Here is a 20848-nt window from a genome sequence, read left to right on the forward strand (position 1 = left end):
CGGATTTGAACCTGGGGAGTCTGGTTCTACAGCCTGACTCCTAACCACTCCACTGTCTCTAAAAACGGGCTGCTGCTAAGCCAAAGGGTTTCCCAGTCTCTCACTGTGCAACTAGCTTGGGTGTTCCCTGAGCTGCGTTTGCAATTCCCAGATGACTAGCCTATCAAGCAATTTTTTAGGAGGGGTGGCCTGGATCCGTTTGAAGGGACAGTGTTTTGGCCTGTGCTTACATGAAGCCATCTGGGGAAGTCTCTAAACTCACAACTGATTCTGGAATAAATTCCAGTTGTTACTTTGTTTTGATGAGAGTGAACACAGCAACAGCTCAAAACTCCCAAGACCATCCTGAAAAAAATCCCTTGTCCTCTGGGGGAGCAGAGGCAACTTCAGGCAAATGACCTTAGCTCAAGACTGGCTAGCGGAGCATTCATGGGACTCTAATAGCACCCTTGGCCGGGCAAGGTAACTTAGTAAAATACGGGAAGCAGCAAGCAGGTGATGGGGGGTGGTGGGGAGCAGGGAGATGAGGGATCCTTCTGTCTAGATGGGATTCTGGGAAAGTTTCTCTTGGGTATTTGGGACACAGCTGAGATACACTTAAGACACACACGTGCACTCAGGCTTTGGAGGGACTAGTGGTATTAGAAGTAACTAGTGGTTGAGATAACACACAGTCCCCTCTCCAGAGGTGAAGAGGGAAATTTTAACTAATTTCTATTCTTTCTCAAGAAAGGAGGAAACAATTTCTTACGAATCTCAGTTCACGGTTGCTTATGTACACCAACTTCCGAGTAGGGAAAGCTGGGATATTTAGGTGCCTCAGAGATTTTCACGACATGGGAAACGTGTGGGGGAAGACACAGAATTCCAAAGAGAGGGAACTGCGACGCTTGGGTAGTGCGCTGTCAGCTGACAGAGCGGTGCTGGCCCAGCACGTGCAGGCTTCACAGCTCACTCATCCACAGCACAACACCAGGAGCTACAAAAAACGTTGTGAGGCCACCTGGTGACATGCGTAGCAGTGATGGGAAGATGTGAGTCCTCCTGTTCTTGGAGCCAGGCAGACAATGATGTGAGAACCCAACTCTGCAGCTCATAGGCTAAATTCATATACAGAAGTAGTGAAATTTAGAACCTGAGAGTAAATCTCAATGTCCAAGAATTGCCAAGAAATATGTTTTTAAAAAGAACTGTAAGGCCCTATCCAATCTCATATTAAAATGCATAATAAATATAGTGTGTTTGTGTATATATATATATATATATATATATATATATATATATATATATATATAAAAACATAGACTATTCCTTTAATTCAGCCTATACCATTTTTACCACGTCACCCTCTCTTTAAATACCTTTAAGGGTTCAATGTGGCCTGCTGAGTGGAGTAAAATTCCTTAGCTTGGCATTCAAGGCTCTTCATAAACTGGCTCCCCGTTCCTCTGTGGAAGCATCAGATTGGGCAATTTATTATCCTTATTCTCATCTCTCCCTCTATGGCTTCACATTAGTCCACCCGGTCACCCACTGGGTTTGACTTCTTCCTCACCCTGCCAATTGAAATTCAAATCCCACCTTCCCTACAAGTTCATTCCCATTCATTCATCCCTATCTTACCCTACGTGACCTTTTCCTTCTCTGTAGTTGTAGAAATCACTGTAATACTTACAGTGACTATACTCCAGGGTTTTCAAACACACCCCTTCGAGCACACCCCTGAATCATGTATGCAGACTGGCTTGAGTGTGTGTATGTGTGATTTACAGGGAGGGGTCCTCTGTAGCAAACATGGGCCCTGTAGCTGGACAGACTCCCCAGGTGATGCTTACACACACTCCAGTTTGAGAAGAACTTCCCCAGGGCTGTTTGCATCCAGGGTCTTGGTACCTGTGAATCCTTAAGTTTCCCATTACAAGGCTAACCAAGTCAAAGGGCATTTAACATATTTGTCTTTTTTAAGGTCATAAAAGCAAGGAAGATTAGTAGTCAACAATCACTACACTGAAAAAGAGGACAGTTTAAAGAAATACAAACTTCGAAGTACAATATTTCTGCTCTCTTACTAACCTTTAATTATTCTCCATTACTGCTTAATTCACTTTGTTTTTCTAGGCTTGAGTAGACCTACTACTCTGAATCTCTGAATAGGAGACTGAAGCTTCTATCATCTCCTCACATGTGATTTTCAGAAATTTCACCAGAACTTAAAAGTCTTATGGCCTCTCTTTTATTTCTGTTTAAGCTGTTCTGATGGAACAATCTCATCTGTAACTGTTTCCTATTAATCTCAGAAACTGCTTTTCTTATCTCTCATGCAGCAACATAAGCCTCATCAGAAAGCATGGTTCCTACATATTTTTCTCATGGTGAGAACCAGAAGAAAAAGAAACATCACAGTGACTATTCCCTTTTGAAATAGAGAAACCTTCTCTTACATGACTGTCTTTCAACCCTGGTTCTGGGATATGCTCTCACTATTTATGTTTGTTTATCATTATGTATGTTTATCTCAGTAGCAGTGCTGAACATTTAAAAAATACTGCATTTCAACAGAAACACGTCATTTAAAAAGAGATTTTGTCTTTTCCCAGTATAAACATTTAAAACAAAGTTAAAAACCATTTGGTGTAAGTTTTTTCAAGAAAGTTATCAAGTGTTTATTATATATTGAAATATATTTGTTTATATATTTCCATGTCTTCTGTAGTTTCTTTATAAAAGAAGATTGTTTAAAAGTAAGATTACAAGATTAATTTGTTTTGTATTGTGCGCACTGTAGTGATCTTACAGGCAACATGCAAGGTGGAGGAGAATCAATGATGTATGCGTTTTTTAAAATTTTTATTTACTCATTTTTTTGGGAGGGAGGTAATTAGGTTTGTTTATTTTTAATGGAAGTACTGGGGATTGAACGCAGGACATCGTGCATGCTAACTAAGCACATGCTCTACCACTGAGCTATCCCCTCCCCCAAGATGACATGTTGAACTTTAAAACGACTGCTCATCAAGCCTATGGTTCCTAAGTGAGGGGGGCACTCTAAAGTAATTTTTCTTGGAAAAAATGTTTCTGTTACAAAAGTTTACTGCTTTCTTATTAAAGTTTAGTCAATAAGGTATATCAAAGTGTTCTTTTGTTGTTGCTGGTGGTAGTGATATAAACATAACCTGCTTTGTTCCCCAAAATGTTTAATGTTGATTTCAAAGATCCATGCAATAACAGAGAATAAAAAGAAAGTAAAAATACACCAGAAAGACAAATCAAAGGGATACTAAGGATAGGAACGTAAAACATGATCAGAAGTGAAGTTACGAGACAAAATGCATGCCACAGCATGAAGGTATTTATAAAAATAGCCAGAAATTTGTCTGTAAGCTTCCTAGCAACTACTACAAAGAGAATCTGATGTATTAGACGATTTACAGTGTTCGTAAGATTTTAAAAAAGAGCAGGGGTCCAGGAAACCGACAGAGACCTAGCTATGCTATCTCTGAGTCTAGAGAGATGTCTTTGCGTCTTTCAGGAAAACACTTCCCAAGATTCTCAAAGTGTGAACTCCTGACCAGTGACATCAGCATCACCCGGGAACTTGTCAGAAATGCAAATCTGGAATCAGGAACTCTATTTGTGTTTAATAAGCCCTCCAGGTGATTCTCATGCCCACTAAAGTTTGAGAACCATTCATCTAAACATGATCCCCACAAGCACAGCAGTAACTTACTGAGAGCTGGGGTGGCTTTGGGTGGTGTGCACATTTGGGGGATGGTAGGCCGAGTCTAAGGGGGACTCCAAGGAAGTGAAAACCCATTGACAGTTGAGGATTTGCTATGCAATTCTCTTGGCTTTTTCTACGTTTGAAATTTTTCATAATAAAATGTTGGGGAGAAAAGATTCACTGCCAATAAAGGATGAAACATCAAGCAATCCTATCCTCCAAGAGGAAGGTTTGAATCTATCAGATTTGTGCAGTGACGTTAAATTAAAAAGTATAGTTTACATTCTAGTAATTGATTTCTCTTGAAGCTATTTATTAGATTTACCTTGTACTTGGCTAGAACACCCTTCACAACAGACGCAGGCTCTAATCCTAACTCCAACTCCAACTTGCTAGTGGCCATGGACAAGAAACGGAATTAAGCCTTGGATTGCGCATCCTTTGTGTGAACAGTAATAAAACTACGTTGTATAGCTGCTGTGAGGTGGAAATGAGGTAACATACATAAAGCGTCTAGCACGGTGCTTGGAAATAGGAAATAGTAAATAACAGTGACTCGTAATAATTATGGAATAATTATGGTTGTGGCTGGCATGCTATTTTTCCACTCATTATTTTTATACTGATACCAGCTTCAAAGAAGGAAAGGGAGGACACAAAAGATTTCAATGACTAGGCCATGAGGAATCAACTTTACCCACTCCCTGAGGCAACCTCTAAGTTTAATTCAATTTTATCAACACACATATATTGCATGCCTAATTCTACAACAAGCACTGCCCTGTGCTATGGATATGTTTGTGAAATCACCATGGCCCCTGTGCTGGCAGCGGGGCAGGGAACCCGAGGAAGTAAACAGGTAATTACAGTGCAGAGCAGTAAGTGCTAGGAGGCGGGGTATACAGGGCACTGTCGGAACCCCCGCGAGAATTTGATGAAACACTTCTAGCTTAGTATCCCTGCCTTCATTCTAAATCATCATTAAACTTCAGCTTTATAAAGTGTATTTAGAATAGTTTAAAATGTGAAAAACAGTTTTTATGATCAAAAGTTTCTCAAGGTCATAAAGCTTGTATTGAAACCTAAGAAACGATGTGGACTCCATTTCTCTACTCAAGGTCTAGTTGAGGAGAGACAAGAGTAAACAGAATGAATAGTGAAAAAATAGAAGCATAAAGTTGAGGCAACAAGAGGAGGGGTCATATAGGAGGCCAAGAAACACAGTGGAGGAGGATCATCTGATACAGGCATTGAAGGATGAATACAAGTTCACCAGGAGAATTAGGAAACAGACTCTTCCAGGCAGAGAGAACAGCATGGGCAGAGCAGGGTTCTGATCTCGCCAGAAGATAGCACAATACCATGAAGTGAGGGGCCCCAGCGTTGATGGAGATGCTGCGTGATTCAGAACTTGCCTTAATCGGCCTTTAGAACCCATGAGGTATCAGCTTCACCAAGCTCCCATCAGCGGCCTTGAACCACAGCCCTGGAGCCTGCCTTGCCTGTGATTCCAGGACTGACTTCCCTTCACTGTCCACGCCAGCCTGCTCCCTTGTCCCCTGGCAATGACCAGTCCCTCTCTTCTCTTGTCAGAATTCCCTGAACCTCCTCTTCAAAGCTGTGGTCCCAGTTTTTGTTGTGGCAGGTGACAGATGTACACAGACTCTTCTTATGGAAAGGCAATCATCTTTGTTTGCTTTTCCCTTTCGTTGCTGCCCTCAGCAGCAAACCCCTTCCCTCCTCTTCTGGGAGAATTTGGAGATCAAGCAGCCCTCTGTGTCCTCCAGGAAAAAGAGCTTCTTTTTGGTTGAGCAGTGCTCTAAGTCATTGGGCTATCAGGACCTATTTGTTTTTCTTTTTCTTTTTAAATTTGCATTCATTTTTATTGAGGTACAGTCAGTTTGCAATGTTGTGTCAATTTCTGGTATACAGCATAATGTTTCAGTCATATATATACATACATATATTCATTTTCATATTTTTTTCACTATATAGGTTACTACAAGATATTGAATATAGTTCCCTGTGCTATACAGTAGAAACTTGTTGTTTATCTATTTTATATATAGAAGTTAGTATCTGCAAATCTTGAACTCCCAGTTTATTCCTTCCCACTCTCTTACCCCACTGGTTACCATAAGTTTGTTTTCTGTCTTTGAGTCTGTTTCTGTTTTGTAAATAAGTTCATATGTGTCTTTTTTTTTTTTCAGATTCCACATATAAGTGATATCTTATGGTATTTTTCTTTCTCTTTATGGCTTATTTCACTTAGAATGATGATCTCCAGCTCCATCCATGTTGCTGCACATGGCATTATGCTATTCTTTTTTATGGCTGAGTAGTATTCCATTGTGTACATATACCACAACTTCTTTGTCAAGTCATCTCTTAATGGACATTTAGGTTGTTTCCATGTCTTGGCTACTGTAAATAGTGCTGCTGTGAATACTGAGGTGCATGTGTTTTTTTGAATTATAGTTTTACCTGGATATACGCCCAGGAGTAGGATTGCTGGTTCATATGGTAAGTCTATTTTTAGTTTTTAAAGGAACTTTCTTACTGTCTTCCATAGTGGCTACACCAAATTACATTCCCATCAACAGTGTAGGAGGGTTATCTTTTCTCTACAGCCTCTTTAGCATTTATTATTTGTAGACTTTTTAATGATGGCCATACTGACTGCTGTGAGGTGATACCTCATTGTAGTTTTGATTTGCATTTCTCTAATAATTAATGATGTTGAACATCTTTTCATGCACCTGTTGGCCATCTGGATGTCTTCTTTGGAGGAATGCATCAGGATCTATTTTGAAAGACCCAGAGAAGAGAGTGTACTCCCAGGGAGGTAAGAGAGGGAGAAGGAAGACTGTCCCCACCTCACAAAGGTCAGGAAATGGTGTAAAAGAGGAAAGAGAGTGCCCCAGGGAGCATGGCAGCTGCCCCCAGAAGGAGATGCACCCAGCAAAGGACCACCATGGAGGCATCATTTGAGCTCCCATGAGCCACATGGTAGTTGAATTAGGACCATGGACCTTCCTGCCTTTGCTCAAGTGGATTATCTCCCACTGCTGCAATCGTGGACTCACCAGCTACTATGCCCATAGGAGATAGGGAAGTGTTCAGCACCTCACCCAATGACCACCCGACGAGAGTGGCACCTGTTTGGGCCATGCACTTCTGCTCAGTCCCCAAACACATAATTCCTAGGGATGCCAGTAAAGCCAAGAAAGAGGGGCAGGATCCTGGGTACCTAGAGGAGAGCTGATGGGGAAGGTCTGCACACCCGAACTTGGACAGGAAGCTGAAATGAACCAGCCCCAGACTTCCTGAGATCTGGGGCAGGGGATAATGACAGCCCTGCTCCCTCAGTAATACACTGTATAACTATTTGTTAAAGGTTTGATGGAGGAGGGAATGGGTTGTGTGTGTCTGCTGTTAAGTCCTAAGTGCCCAGCACAGTCTTCATCATTGTGGGCAGTGCCTGGGACACGGAAGAAACTCATTAAATATTTATTGGACACGTGAATGAAGGCCTGATAATCTCACTGAAAGTTATTTTACTAGTTCTCCCCAAGCCATGCCACAATATCCTTTGGTGGATTTGAGGTTGTGAGGCTTTCTGCCAACCACCCCTGTGAATACTTCATGCTTAGACATACAGGCATATATACACACAACAAAGAAATCTGAGATCAGGTCATATGAGCAAGTAGCCTTCTAATTTGAGTGAACGTAAGGCACTATCTGTTATACATCACTGGGGCTATTTGTAATAGGAGAAACATAGAGAGGTCCCTAATCCTGCCACCCTAGTCTTCTGGCTCCCGTCTGAGCTCACCAGCTATGTGACTCTGAGTGGTGAGATGACCTGCTTCATCCCACCAAGAAGATGGGTCCCTGCAGTGCAGGCGTGTGGATGCAACGTGGTGGTCCCATGAGGTTCTCATGAACTTCTCAGGGCATCCTTCTTCCCATGTCTTAGTAAAGGGAGCATGGTGGATATTTGAAGGCAGCTGAAGTTGTGTTGATGGCATTAGACACTGAGGTTTAGAGACAAGAGATAGGTATACCCTAAAGCAAGGGCTGCCCATCCTGCATGGTCTTTCTAGCCCAGCAAACTGCCACCTCTGTTCTCGGCCCTGACAGAACCACCACCCTCTTTGTACACTGCTTCTCTGACTCACATACTCAGCTGGACCTTGGTAGCCTCCCACTCACCTCAACCTCAGCTTGCTATGCTGTGGGTTTTGCTTGAGTCCTTGCTGCCCCTCAGCGGCACCTGAGAGGCGCTTCTCCCAGTGCTCCGTGGTGCCTGAGAGCTTACAGGGCACCTAGCTGGGACTCTAGATAGTTGTGAGATGAGTGAGGTAGTTCACCTAAAGAGTCCCTGGTCTTTCACCTAAAGAGTCCACCTAAGTCCACATGAAGAGTATTAAAAGAGGGATAGGAAATTAAAAAATACTACAAAAGAGATTTATAGAAGATAACCCAGACCATCATTTAGGCAGTAATACAGATTCTGTAAGGAATACTATAGATTTAATCAACACTGTTTCCATTAAAAAAAAAGGACACTTCAAATGTTTGCTTCCTATAGCTTAAGTACTATCTACTCCAACCAACAGCAACTCTTTATTAGTTTAGATTAATCTAGGCATCTTAGAAAACAAACAAAAACTTCACCCAACACGCTTAACTTTTCTGCTATTAGCCTTGGCATGCTGTAATTTTTCTAAACATTTGAATTTAGTGAGCAGACTTGGCTGTTAATTTCACAAACAGAAATTTCTAAAAGATAATCAGAAATTCCCAACTTTTGGTGGGAATAGTGCAAGGGAAAAAAATGCAGCTTTCTGCACAAACACGATCTCAACATGAGCTGAATGAAAACCTGTCTACATGTCAGGCTGGGGGCTGCGGGGGAAGAGCTACAATTCCAGGTGAGGGCTCTCTCCTGCCTGCCTGAAATATCACCATTAGAGTTTCATCAATGTAGATCAGAGAATTATTCCCATTAAAGTGAAATATATTTGAGGCAATGGGGTGAAAGGAAAGGCTCATAAAGCGGGACAGCAAATGAGAATAATCTCCCAAGAAATGCAAGAACAATTGAATAATTGTTTTGGCAACTAAACAGAAAAAGAAGAAAGAAAGTGGGAGAATTTTTGCACCAGCAAGAGGTGAGGCTGCCTAAGACATCAGCCCTGGGTGATGGATCAGGGCTTGGAAATCAGTGATAGGGACCAGGTGAGTTGATTCTGCATTTCATTAACAAACAGCTAAAGACTAAGGAACGTCATACTTCCTTGTTTCTGTAATGTGAAATTACAGGTTTAGCACAGGATTTCCACTAATAAGAATTCACAAGAACAAGTGAACTCTAATACTGAACCATGACACCTAAGGCACTGAGAATAGCAAGGGGATGGAGCCTGGAGGCCTGAGACATGGTAGAGAAGGACCAGGTCAGGGGACCAAAGGGAACCAGAAGCTCAACTTCCCTTCTTTATGGTTTTGGTAAAGTCCACCTGCCTCTGCCCTGCCTGTGCTGGAATGATGGGTCCCAATGCCCTGTTACAAAGTTCCACACCCCACCATGGGAGCAGAACAAGTGAGGGGCAAAACCTGAACATTGGGATTAGAATTCATAGCTAATGGCAACGGCGGACCACCCTGGGGGTGAGGAGGGGGCGGAGCCACTGATTAGGACATGGCTTTGCTTGCATTTCCCATTCGTGCCACTGGCCTGATCCCACACTCTCCTCTTGTTCCACAACCAGAGTCCCATCTTTTTGCCCTCTAGTTGGAGTTAGGAGTGCAATCTGTCACATGGACGTACGTGGCTGGCCACCCAATCACCACTTTCCAGGGAGCAAGTCAGAAGAGATATTTCCGTATTCATGCATTCAGTAGAAACAACGGAAATGTTGTGCATCAAACGTATAGCAGAGCCTCTTTGTCACTTCTGAAACTAAGCATCTCCCTGCTGTGGCCTCAACATATAGTTGGATGTCTTCTTGAAGAAAAATAGACTCAACTTTCCACGTTTTTCATGGTTTCTCTATGCAGCAAGATAAATAAGACTTTATATACTTTTACTTATAGATCCAGTAAATATGTATATTGGTTTGTGCCATAAAAGCACATGATGCATTATAAAGAAGTTTCTCCTTTTCCGTGAAAGAAAGCAATCATCTGCAGGGAAGAAGCAATCTATCAAGTAAGGCAAGGAGGGGTGCGGGGCTGACTCCTCAGCCACAATTCCCTGTCTAGACTCATACCAGGATTCCCTCTCAAGATGGGTGGAGGTGTTCCTGAAAACATGCCCACATATACTGCCACACACACTATGTCATGCATGCACACACCATTTTTAATTTGCTCTTTGACTTCTATCAGGTTATTTTATTAGTCCTTTCTGTTCCACCTTTCTGTCAGTCTGTCCTTCTGCACTGATGAACATTCTGATTTTGCCCTGACTGTGTTGGTGGTGGTGTATGTTGGTATTTGACTTAAGCTGAATATCTTGGGTAGGGCAAACATATTTTGGAAATGAAATTATATTTAGAGACCCATGTATAAGTGTCAGTGAAAATATTCACAAATTTAATGACATTAAACATTTTCATTTAAACAGTCAAGAACTTAACCATATTTAGATCGGTTGGCTATTTTTATTAGTACCTAGTAGGACACAATGGAATTAGAAGAATGTTTTCTTCGTCACAGCACATTTACTGGGATGCAAAGTGCTTTATAGTATCTTATTTAATCCTCCAACAACCCAACGGGGGATGTTCATTATTAGTCCCAGTTTAACCCCTTAGCACAGATGAGGAAACTGATGAGGTGAAGGCAGAAGTAAGGATATAAGCCCAAGGTCACATACTTAGAAAACTGCTGAATCTGCTCTTGTGGCCCCTGTGTTTGTAGCTACTCCCCTGTGCTGTCCTCACAATCATCTGAATGCTCTCTCAGCTCAGATTCACTGTGCCGTTGCCATGGCGTTATTGATTCCAGATGGTCTCGTCCAGGCGGCACTTACTTACTTATCTCGGTAAGTCTGTCTCTCATCATTTATAAGTTCCATAAGGAAAGGATTAAGGTTCTCAAATGCCAGCAACCACTATAGCCTCGTACTTCTTTCACGGCTAGTGCTTCATAGACGTGGCTGGTGGTATGCTAAGTGCATAACGTCTGGAGCCAGACAGATGTGCCTCTGAATCTGAGTTTGGCCACTCGCTAGAGCTGCGGCCTTGGGCATCTATTTCCTCTTCTGAAAAAGGCACGTAACAATAACTGTCTTTCATAGTCATGAAAAACACTGAGGTAAAATACTCAGCACAGTGCCAGGCTCATAGTAGGCCCTCAGTATATGACAGTGTCAATATATGACAGTGTTTGCCAGAGCTGCCACAACAGAATGCCACAGACTAGGTGGCTTAAACAATGGAAATTGATTTTGTCAATTCTGGAGGCTGAAAGTCCAAGATCAAGGTGATGGCAAGTTTGGTTTGTCCTGTGATCTTCTCGGCTTGCAGACAACAGCCGACTTGCTGTGTCCTTACATGGCATCCCCACTGCCTCCTCCTCTTCTTGTAAGGACACCATTCATTTCGGAGACTTATGATCTCATTTAGTCCTAATTACTTCTTTTAAGCCCTATCTCTAATACGGTCACATTCTAAGGCACTGGGGTTTGGGTTTCAGCATATGAATTTTGGAAGGATACAATTCCATCCATAGCAGACAACTATCCTTATTGCAGATGAAGTAAATACTAAATTTCTAGGAATTCAAAATAAATAATTCATGGCAGACCCATGAGAGTCCCTTCAGTAGTATCCTGATTACAATTCTAGTCTACTCTCTCCCTGGCTCTTTAGAGAAGCCCATCTAGAAAGATTTTCTCTCCCCAGCAAACTGCACCATATTCTCCTGTGCTGGGATATCCAAGATACACTGGAGGAAAATACGACTCATCAAGTTAAAGTTATATACCTCAAAAGACAAGGATCCAAGGGGCTGTAAACCCGCTGAGTCTGAAGTCACACTGCCCATTCTTCCAGGGGAGGCTGTCTTCTTGTGGAGAGAAGGACAATCAAGTCATTCTTCAGCCTAATATCTTGTTGAGCCAGCCTTTAACCTCCCCGTGTTCCTATCACTGTACTTTCCTTATTTAGAAAATAACTGCATGGCTTTGCTGTGGAGCAAAGGCCCTGGAAAGATTTCTCATTCCCAGAGAGCCCTGGTGTGCCAACCTCAATTTGTCTCACCCTGTTGGGCTCACCAGCACTCCTCTGTCTGCAAGGCTCTGCTCTTATCTGTCTCCCCTTATGAAATCCTCCCCAGTGCCTTGAACCACTGGTAGTCTCTCAAATCAATTCTCCCATTTGTCCTTTTTTTCCTTGTATAACATTTGCCACACGTGTTTTTTGTTTTGGGGGAGGTAATTAGGTTATTTATTTATTTTAGTGGAGGTACTGGGGATTGAATCCAGGGCCTTGTGCATGCTAAGCACACACTCTACCACTCAACTATACCCTCCCTGCTGCCATAGTCTGACAGAGTTACAGTGTAGTCATTCTTCCACTCGTTCATTCAACCAATACTTAGTGAGGGCTTCCTGTGTGCCCAATCTTTGCAGAGTGCTACGTATGTGTCCATTGGTCCTACTAGACAGGGACCCCCCTGAAGGGCAGGACAGAGCAGAAACTGTGTCTGCTTCATTTCTGTACCCAGAGGGCCTTCCGTAAATGCTATCTTGATTTGACTGACAGATGTAAAAGCTCACTTTCTCTGAGAACACTTTCCCCAGAAGGAAGAGGTAGTTAGGAATATCTTTACGTCTGAAGAAAAGCTCCATTTCCAATGGGCAAGAGAGGTAATAGAGGTTTCAACTCTCGCCCTTTCTCCTGAGAGAGGGCCCCAGGTAAAAGGGGACATGGCAGAGCCATGGGAGGAGTGCTAGGGACCAGACCAGCCGCATCTTCCACCACATTGACAACTACCCAGCTGCCCACATCAGCTGCTCCTTCCTCCTCTGCTGCTTCTGGAATTTGTGAATAATGTGATTCTGAATTTGCCTCCTGCTACTACACAAACAGCAATGTGATTTAATGATGTGAGGAGTCCTTTGATAAAGCCATTTACACTGGTTTGTCTTTAGTTCTCTTTGGGACAAGGAGAGGGATTGAAGAATCAAAGTTTGATACAGATGTTGATTACAGACACTGGAAGTAGAACTGGAGATTTAAATAGTGGTACTTTACTGCTTTCCCTGTTTTCTGTTACACTCTCATAATCTCTGACTGTGAGGATCACCGATCATTAGTCCCACACACAGTCAAAAGTGCAAACACTAGTCTCTTGGTTTCTGCTGTGAAGGAAAGGAGCTAATGTGCAGAAGGCATGGAACTGACAAGATGAGGGGCAGGGAAGTGAGGGAGGAGGGAAGGAAACTGGGTCATCAAGTGCTCATTGAGCACCTGCTGTATGCTTTGAACAGTGCAAGCACTGGGTAAGAGGGTACAGTGTAGAAATGCCTCCAAAATCAACCTCACCTGATTTAGGATGGCCAAGAAGTAGTAGTTCACTCAGATCCTTTGAAGAGAAATAAAAAGAAAGGGAAGTAGCATTTTCGGAATGGCTACTGCCTGTAGCTAGTTTCTCACTGAATAACACACCCCTCTGAGGCTCAGAGAGGTTAGACACCTTGTTGGTAAGAAGCTTGAACAAGTCAAGAAGATGAGAAATCCAAAGGGGACAGGGAGAGGAATGGCAGAGTAAGGGTTTGGATAGTTTTATAACTCTAACAGCCAGGAATCAGGAAGGAATCACTGGATAGGCCCATGCATGAAATTCAAGTTGGAAATGAGAGGTTATATGAGCAGGGGACTCAAAAATCTGTGTCAGCCTTGGCTGGGTGAGATGGTTCATGCTCTTTAGGTATCTAGATCTGAAAGAAAAATAAGCTAGCTGCCACTTGGTGTCCAGACCACCTTGGGGCTTACTCCCCCTACCCTCCTCCTCTGCCCCTGTCCAGCAGTGACGCCAAGCAAGAAGGGAAGAGCTGGGCTGGTGACAAAAATTTCTAAGACCAAAGGGGGATGCCAGCTCAGAAAGAAGAGGGAGGAGGGAATCTTGAAGGGCTAGAAACATAAAAAAAAAAAAAAAAAAAAAAGAGAGATACTGGAAGAAGGGTAGAAAAGAGTGTGAGGGAGAGCTTTGCGTGGGAGGCAGGAGGAGAAATACACACCAGTGACCTAGTAGGACGTCCCTGAAAGCTGATAGTGATGCTCTGTGCTGGGGAAGAGTGCTGATGAGGTGGACCACGCTGAATGTGTCATGCTTTTGTTGACTATGTAACTTAACATTAGATAGATCAGCATGAACTTAAAGTATGTTCAAACCTTCTATGAATTCCTTTTTTGTACATTCACATTGTGGTAGGCAGGAGAAGAAAGACCATCTCCCCTCTTCCTGAATCACAGAGTACCTGAGATCCACCAGCCAGGTGGCTGTTGGTCCAGATCACCTTATTCAGTCACTGTCTATCAGGTGATTTTCCTTACTGGGTCTCTTTGTTAATTTCTAAAAGGGATGCTTTCCTGCTCAGTAAGTGTGATGAATGGTATTATTATTATTTGCTCCCCTCCATGTAAGGAGATTCTATGTGCCCTTGTACTATCATGTGACCCCGTGGCACTTGCAGAATGGTGATAATTCTCTGCCCATTGACTTCAGGAATGGCCATGACTTGCTTTGGTCCAGTGGAGATGACTGTATACCATCTTACCCTCCCACACGGAGCAAATTGATAACGCTGTTCGTGTGGTTTTGACAGCTCTTGCGCTCAAATCCTGGGATGAAGATATGTGGGGGAGCCACAGAGCCACAGCTGATGTAGAGCTGACACATCATGAGAACTACAAACCTTTGCCATGGCTCTGTCCTCAGTACAACCTAATGAAAGTTGCAATGACCCTTTCCTCTGTACCCTCTCCTCATTTGACATTGCCCTGGCTTCATAGATGCAGTGTCCACAGTGAAGGATAACTGTTTCCATTTTCCATTCAGGAATATTTTTCCTTCTTACCCCAAACTAGAGCAGCTTTTGTGTGTCATAGAAAAATCATGGTCTAGGGAGAGAGAGAAAGACTGGTTACTAAGAAAGAAAAAGAGACTAAATGTATGTCAGGTCTTTGGGTGGCTTAGCACCCTTGGGTGTAAAAGCATAAGAACCAGAACTGTCACCAGGGCATATTCAGCCCTCAGCACCTCTAGAATGGGCTCCTAGCACCCCTAAGCAGAAGCATCAGCTTCCACCTTAAATCAATGGTTTTGACACCCAATTATGTTCCTGAATCACCAAAGTAGCTTATAAATCCAGATTCCCAGTTCTTGCCTTGAGATTCTGAGTCAATATGTCTAGGCTGGGGGACCTGGAATTCTTATTTTCTAAACATTCCCCAGGTGATGCTGGTGAGGTGCTAGGTTGGGAAGTCACCACCAGCCCCCTCCACCACCACCACTGGCAGGCTGGTAGGGCCTTGAAGGTGCCAGGAAAACCCAAGCTCTGCCAGAGTTCTGGTCAGAAGACTGGGTTGGATTCTGGCTTCTCTGGGCCAGATGAGGGCCTGGGCCTAGTGCTGGAAGGCTCCAAAAATTTGAGGAACACTTACCACCCTGTGGTCCTTCTTGGAAGTGGGGCAGCAATGGTATATCTATTCTCCTAGGCTCCTCCTCACCCTCTCCCCAGTTTAGCAGGTGGGCTCAGCCCACCTCCACTGCTGAGAGGCAGGGATGGCATCAGCCTTTACAGCCAGTTGAGGGGCCCAGGAAGCCAAGAGCTCTTCTGCTGAAGCCTCCATAGAGCTTAACCACCTGCCTATTAGTTCACTGCTCACCCATGTGGTCCCTGAGCCTTCCTGTGTTCTTTGGACTGCTGCTACTGGAGTCTCCCAGGAGTTGCACCTATACCCAGTGAACACAGGGAAAGAACAATGCATAGGAGGGGCCCAGGCATCAGAGGGACACAGAGCTGCTGGAGGAGACATCCATCACCATCCCCATCACATCCCCATCACATTGAAAGATTACAGCAGAAAAATACAACCAAAAATGGAACTTTTAAAAATAAATTCAGCAGGTAAACTGAGGAAGATGGTTCCTGTTCCAAGTAGTGGGTTGGAAGATCAAGAAGAAGAAATATATTGATGCACAAAGAAAAACATAAACATTTGGAAATCTAGAGGGAAAAACCCAAATGCTTGGGGGGTAGATCCAGGAGGAAAATGAGTAAACACCAGGAATCCAGAGGGGGAATAAGGAACCTGCTGCAGAAAGGAACTGATTAACCAACCGAAATAGGCCATTTTCCTAAATTGAAGAAGACTGGAATCTATGGAAATGATGAAAAATGGTGTACATTCAGGCATATTCTGATAAAATCTCTGAAATCTAAGGTAGAAGGGAAGAATTCTACAAGCTACCAAACAAAAACAATGAATAACTTAGAAAGCAAAAAGAATCAGATTGGTATTTGATTTCTCAATGCAGCCTCGAACACAAAAAACATCTGCGCACATGGGAGACAAAAGAACAGCTTCCCTAGGTCCCATGCCCTGCAAAGATGGGCTTCACCTGCCAGTGAGAGAGTATTCATGGCTAGGTAAGGATTCAGAGCCCCTAGCCAAACAGGTGAGCCTGAACAGAGATTCTGAGAGAGTGAAAGATGAAGAGAGGAAAAAGGTGGTGAGCGATGCAATTTGCAATAGAAAGAGCTAAATCTAACCGGGAGATAATAAAAGATTGACTGGGATTATCTACTGTAAGTGTTAAATAAGGATTACTGAAATAAGATAGATATGGACTGTCTGGGGAAACCTAACAACGATCTATAAGACAAAGCATTAAACCATGACAGCAAAACTGAGGGTGGGGGTGTGAGGTGGATGAGCGCAGGAGAGGAGAAGAGAAGGGAGGAAAGCATCCCATCATCTTGGCTGGTTAGAGGTGGGGAGTAGAAATGCCCTACATGTTTACTGAGTGGTGGTGGAGGACACAGTGGGGAGATGATGGACTTGTGGCCTCCATGTAACAGTAAGTACTCTGGGTGTGGAATTCTCACCAGTGGAGGAGGAGTAGCTTGAGAAGCACCACAGATTTTGTCAGGAATCACTGCTCCTGAAATACTATCAATGTTCCCTCAACTAGGCCCTGTTCTGACAGTTTGGCTCCCGTCCCTGAGTTTGCTCCCGCTCTGAGAACTACCCTGCTCTGTTCTGTGCCCCACTTTGCACTCATCTGCTGTGGGTCTTGTGCTCCCAGCTGGCCCCAGCCCTCCCTGCACCAAAGTCACCACCCTTCACTGCTGGAGGGGCTGAAGGCAGGATAGGGAGTCCGTCAGGGAGAGTCTGGACCAAGATCCAGATGGTGCTGGATCTCTGAACTCCAAATTCAGGAAAGGATTATTCTAGGAGAGCATTCCAGACAGCTCTCTTGGACCAGTTTAAGTCCTTAGGGATGCTGGAATGATCCTATTTACCCTTCTTCTTTCCTATCCCCCTGCCCGTACTCTCTACCCCATACCTCTACCCATGGTCCTTCTAATTCTGAGCTCCATTTGAGTCTTTGGGTTCTTGGGCAACTTGCAGCCTGCCTTTCATTGGATTGTCCATAGCATTCAGGGATTTCAGGACAGCATTTGAGACCTCTGTCTCATCATTAGCTCAGCTCATTAGGAACAAGGAAGAATAGGTGTGGGCCTCTGAATATCACTCAGAAAGTCCATAAATGATAGGGGCCTTCTAGTCTAATGCCAGAGAGGTCGAATAACTTGCCCAAGGTGAGAGCCCCTGTTGGTGTCAGAGCCAAGATCAGATCTTCTGACTCCTGGTCCAGGGCTCCCCCTACCATATTCTACTCCCCAGACTGCCAAGTCCCCCTTCCAAGCTGAGGCAAAATTTACAAATATTCAGGGTGCCCTGCTCAATCTCTGTCTTAGATCTGACCTACTTAGTAGCATTCTGTGGCTTTGCCTTGACGATGAGGCATTTCAGATGATGCATTCAACAAAATGGTCTTATTTCTACCTCTATACTAAGAAACTTCTAGCACAAGGAAACATTTTTAATTCATCTAATACATGATAAATAATATAGTTTATCCAAAAGAGAATATTCTTAAAAATTGAAGTTACCACTGAGAAGAAATCATTTTCCTTTGTAGTAAGGACTGGATTAAATGGAAATTGTAGACTGAATCCATTTTATAGCTCCATATAGGAGAGGACTGCACACTAGCTCAAATTTATATTTATATTTTAATATTTATATTCTAAAAATGAATCAAGTCATATTTCTCATCATGCCAGTTATTCTTATAAAGACACACCAGGTGAATAAAAACCCTTTTTCTGTCTCACCTGTTCATGTCTTATTAAATACCAAGGTCATTCAGTGCCCTCGGCCTAGCAACAGTATGTGGTTAATTCTTGGAAGAGTTGTGAACTGCAGGGTGAAGGAAAAAGGCTTCTTGTTCTTATCTAGTGTTGCTGGATATAAAGTATGGGCATGAGACAGCAGTTATTTTTTTATTCTGTTAAAGGTCACAAAGGATAAATGATTACAATAACATTTCACCCACTGACTCTGGGTTTTTACTAGTAATCCTGATATTGATTTTAAAATAGCTGCAAATCTTTCACTCAAATATTCCTGATCGGACTATAAATCCTTAAAATTCAAATCTTTTTCTGAATGAAAGATCTATGAAAATAGATGATGGATTTCATGGGCTGTCAAAGAAAAATGTTACATTTCATAGTTTGTCATTGAATATGATATAAAACACCTGAAGGTAGATTATTTATATTGATAAAGTTATTCTTTGGCATTAGAAGCTGTTTTCTGGGAAATAAAAATAAAATACTGAAATAGCTTTTTGCCAGAACAAGGAATTTTCTGCCTTTAAATTAGGTGGTGAAAAATAATATGGATAAATGCCAAAATCTATTTTCTTTGAGTCAAATACAAGGTATGTTATTGCAAGTAAGGCCAGAGTGGACTAGTCTCCCAGGAGACACAACATATTTTAGCAACTATCTACCACTATTTTTGCTGGGATATAAGACTTCATCTTTAAGTGCCCTTTTTTGGTCTTTTTTTTTTTTAAACACTTTCTTCCAAGAAGTACCAAACATCAGTGATTGTAGGATTAAGAAGCTAGTTAGCTTTCATATTTTCTACAGCTACAGACATGGTCCTCACTCCAGCCAGCCTTCTCATCAATAAATGTGTCAGGAAGAGGTTCATTAAAGGAATGTGGCCAGATAAAGCAAATCCAATATCACAGCTCACCAAACAACTAGGAGTTAATGTGCCACAGAGATGGGTCTGGGAAGTCATCTTCCCATAATAAAGATGTCAAAGGATGCTCACTAGACAAAGCAGAAGCTGGTGCATGTGTGTGTATCCAAATCTGTATAAATATACACACATCTCCTAATCTGCTATTTTAAGTCCCATAAACCATTTTGCAAATAAGGGGCACAATTATATGATGCCAAGCATTCTTTTAAAAATTAAAAAATGCTGTAAAGCTTATATTCAGAGATTGAAGTCTCAATATACTGAGATAGTTCATGTATGAAGTTGTAAACATGTAACATTTTCTCCTCTATATTATCATCCCCCTTAACTAATGCACAAGGTATACCATACATTTAAGAGAAGACCTTACTGCAAAGAGCATTTATAGACAGTAGTTCCAGTCCTAGCTTTGATGCTGACTTGAGTGAGTTATTTTACCTCTCTGAGCTATCACTCCCCATCAGGTCAGGAAGGGCCAAATCACTAATCTCAGAGAATTGTTTTGATGATTAAATTAAGACACCTAAGGTGCTCATAGTAGGTGCTCACTAAATGATAGCTTTAATAATAATGATGATATTAATAATTGTTGTTACTATTATTTTCATCACACGTGACTTGAATAACTTCTGAGGTCCCTGGCTGCTTGTGATGGAGTACGGTCACTATTTTTATTGTGACTTAGAAATTGTTGACTGTTAGGTATTACCAACACCACGAATGGAAAAATGATAAGGTTGCTGGAAAAGGGAATAGGTCAGATATTCAGAGAACACCCTAGGCAGAAGGATAGATGCAGGCTCGGAGAGCTCCCTTCTCAGATCTTGAAGGCGAGAGTTGAGGTTTCATTTACAACAGTACATAATCTCAGTGGCACGTAAGAAACCTTGCCACCTCTGCCCAGTAAAACACAAATCACTGACTACCCATTTTTATTTTAGGCAGTTAGATAGTTAGTACATCGTTAATTCCTGCACGTACTCAGGCTCAATATCACTGTCAGTTCTGTTTTATCTCCACCTCCTTTCTGAGATCCTGGTTGGAGGTAAAGCCCTGCTCTCTGAGCATCCCTGGGCATTCTAAGGCAAGATGAATCTCCGGGAGCTCCCCTTCTTCAGGCAGTTTACAACTCAAAGCAGCAACACATTTTCTTGTCAGGGTAGAAATACTGACAATAAAAATGGAGCAGCTTTGAAATACACATTACTGTAATTAAAGTGACTTGCTCTTTGCAAATTCTTGAGACAAGTCTTTATTGCAACTATTATTTAATGATAAGCCCAATAATTAAAGGCTTATTCTCAGAAGAGTATCAACGCCAGGATCGGGATGTTCTGCAGCTTTTCAGATTACAGAGCATGGCCCCTGGCCGACGCCCCTACTCCCCCTTCTCAGGACTCCCCCTCGCCTTTTCTTTGACGACATGTGGACCCACAAGCGTACTCAGCCTGGTGTTCTAGATGGTGGCTTTCACAGAGGTGTGGTCAGCAAATGGCTGGGCAAGACTGACATGTACTGTGCTGTAGGAGGCACAATGCCCACGAAGGTATAAAGTCCCAGCGATGGTGCAGTAAAGTCACCCATTTAAATTTATATAATTGAGTATTTACCAGAACCCTTTCTGTGGATGTGTGGCACATGCATTAATATTCCATGGATAGTGCTCTGTGAGACACCAGTTTTGGAAACGAGCTAGACCTGGGCTTTTTATTACATAACAGAATCAACTGGGAACTTAAAACACTATACTAAG

At 42.7% G+C, this 20848-nt stretch overlaps 1 protein-coding gene across 1 annotated transcript in view; it reads right to left on the minus strand.

Annotated features, from left to right (window-relative positions):
* Window positions 1-20848, minus strand: part of PDE11A (phosphodiesterase 11A) — a 327882-nt gene that overhangs the window by 83495 nt on the left and 223539 nt on the right. The gene's annotated exons all lie outside the window — the stretch shown is intronic.

Source organism: Camelus ferus, chromosome 5 (assembly GCF_009834535.1).
Source record: "Camelus ferus isolate YT-003-E chromosome 5, BCGSAC_Cfer_1.0, whole genome shotgun sequence".
In the NCBI taxonomy this organism is placed as follows: Eukaryota; Metazoa; Chordata; class Mammalia; order Artiodactyla; family Camelidae; genus Camelus; species Camelus ferus.